Genomic DNA, 2,837 nt, shown 5'->3' with positions numbered 1-2,837 from the left:
GCCGCTTTGCGTGCCCAGCCCCGTTTGCCCAGGCTGCCCGACTCTGCGGCCCGCTGCAGCGCCGTGTGGAACTCCGCAGCGCGTCCGTGTGGTGAGAGAAGCTGCTCAAAGTGCTGGTTCTTATTTTTGCTGGGACGAGTTGGGGGTGGGGGGTGCAAGGTCTTCCTTGGCTGGGCGCTCGTGTGCGAGCTCCCTCGGGACGCTGGGTTCCCTCGTTCCTTCGGGTGGCGGAGTTGGAGCTGGTCGGGTCTAACGGTGCCTGCCTTCCTTCCCTCCTTTTCAGGAGCCGCCTCAGAAGACGGAGGGAGCCGCGTGTGGAACCGGGAGGCAGGAATGCGCAGGAAGAAGATGAGGAAGCTGGAGACTGCCACTTCTATGGGATTAGGCAGAGTAATCTGCTGATTTGTCATGTTTTCAAGAAATATTTGAGCCTTGTTAATTCACGTAAATCATGTAGAGTCTTGCTACTAAAAGTTATTTTATCTTGATGTTGAAGTCGTGTTTGTGTCTGCAGCTATTCTACTACATCTTATGTGCTTACTCTTACTTTAAGTCTTACTTGCGCTTATGCTCCTTTTTTCTGACTGGAGAATTGGCTCACCAAGTCTTTTCATTTTCCTTAAGGATGGGAGGAGCCTTTCAGTCTTTCGAGATCTCAGTATTGCAGTGGCTTTTTCCTTCAGGCCATATAGTTTGTTCTGGGTTTGGGCTCCTCTGCAAATCTGACTTCATGTTCTGTGTAAAGCAGGCTTAGACTGCTTGCAGGTATGCTATCCTAATGATGGTTGTTTCCTTGGCTTTGGTTTCTTTTAATGTGGAGTGCTTGAGTGTGTGTGCTCGATCCCCACCACCCGTGAGGGAGGATTTATCTACTGTTGGTTTATCCCACCTCTTCCTATTGTGAACCTGATTCTGTTGCCCCTTCTGTGGGGGTGTTGCTCTGATTATCTTATCTGGTTATTTTGATTCTCAGACGTGTTGTGGTTTACCCCTACAGGTAAGTAAGCAGCACATTGTTCCTTCCCTTCCCCTTGGGAGAGGGGAGAGAATAGGGAAAAATAATGAAGCAGAACTCTTGGGTTGAGATAGCAACTCTTTACTAAGATAGAGAAATATAGGATGGAATAACAGAATAATGGTTATGACAGATATAAATGTATATGCGCTTAACATGTGTGGCTCAAGCAATTGTTCACCACTCACTGCCTGCTGCCCAGCGTCTCCAACTCTCTTTCCACACATAGTCTTGTGATATGGAATTTCCCTTTACCCAGTTTAGATCAGCTGTCCCGATTCTGTCCCCTCCCAGCTCCTTGTGCCTCCCCACTCCACTCTCTTTCTGGACAACAGAAACTGTCAACCGAAATTTCCTTGACTCTGTACAGAACTACTCAGTAGCAACTAGTAACATTAGTATGTTATCAGCTTTGTTTTTCTCCTAAAACCAAAACACTGCATCTTACCAAACACTATGGAGAAAAATGACTCTAGCGCAGCTGAAAGTAAGACAAAATCCATCCCTTATTCCGTACCGCTTACGTTATGTTCAGGCCCTATAATTTTCTACACATCCTGACTAATTGCCATCATCTATATTTTTGATGTTCACATATATAATTCCCATAGTCTATGGGACATCTATGTAAATTGTCTTTGAAGTCCAAAGTCATGAAACAAATGAACTCCATCTGTCCTAACTGTCCTCCAGTGCAGGAGGGATAACTTACAGTATGGGGTTACTGTGTGCCGAAGTTCGTTCTGTTTCTATTAGAATTATTTTTTTCTTTGATGATTCTTATTTTAGTACTGTTTACAAGGCATGTAACAACTACACTAATGCTGTCATACGGTATTATCTAGCAGTTTAACATATAATTCAAATTATTGTCTGTTCTCACTCAGCATCAAATTCCCTTGAAGTACACAATGGGCATCCCCATCCTTCTGTGTTACCCACCGTGTGCTCCCAGGTCCCTGAGCATAAAGCAATACCATGAACAGGCTTGTATGTGCCTGAGCCTGCAATAACTCAAACTGTCTTGCCCAGCGTGTTCTTTAAGTGCACCACCTGGACTTTATCCCCTTCTACAGTATGCAGAAGGTTGGATTGGGCAGGACCGTCTTGATTCATAGGTACTTGAGCGTTGACTAATCAGATGGCTTTTACTAAATGCATCTCCCAATGTCTGAATGTCCCAGTACCCATCATTCTCAATGTAGTGTTTAACAGTCCCTTGTGTCATTTGATTTCTCCAGAGGCTGATGCCTGATAGGGGATGTGATATACCCACTCAATGTCATGCTCTTTGGCTCTGGTGGTTGTGAGGTTGTCTCAGAAATGAATCCTATTGTTTGACTCAATTCTTTCTGAGGTACCACATCACCACAAGACTTGCTTTTCAAGACCCAAGATAGTTTTTTGGGCAGTGGTGTGGGGGCGCTGGGTATGTTTCCAGCCATCTGGGAGTTGCTTCCACCATTGTAAGTGCGTGGTATTTGCCATAGGGAGGCTGTGATGTAATCCACCTGCCAGGTCTCTTTGTATTTTTATTCCAGCCATCGTCCTCTGTACCAAAGAGGCTTTATCTTTCTGGCTTGCTTAACTACAGCACTTTTCATATTCATGGATAACTTGTGTAATAGCATCCATGGTCAATACATCCCTTGAGTCCACCTGTAGGTTGCATCTCTTCCTTGATTACCTGAAGTGTCATGGGCCCTCTGAGCTAGAAGTAGTTCATCCTTATGTTTCCTGTCCTGATCTACCTGAGCCTCTTCAGTCTCAGCAGCTCAGTCTACCTGCTGGTTGTTTTGAAGCTTTTCAGTGGTGCGACTCT

At 45.3% G+C, this 2,837-nt stretch overlaps 1 long non-coding RNA gene across 1 annotated transcript; it reads left to right on the top strand.

Moving 5' to 3' along the window:
- Positions 1-346, top strand: LOC110395947. The gene is made up of 2 exons (XR_002436703.1): positions 1-91; positions 284-346. It is a non-coding gene; the product is annotated as an uncharacterized LOC110395947 (long non-coding RNA).

The sequence above is a fragment of the Numida meleagris genome, chromosome 3, assembly GCF_002078875.1.
Source record: "Numida meleagris isolate 19003 breed g44 Domestic line chromosome 3, NumMel1.0, whole genome shotgun sequence".
Classification (NCBI taxonomy): Eukaryota; Metazoa; Chordata; class Aves; order Galliformes; family Numididae; genus Numida; species Numida meleagris.
This window is presented reverse-complemented; position numbering and strand designations above follow the sequence as displayed.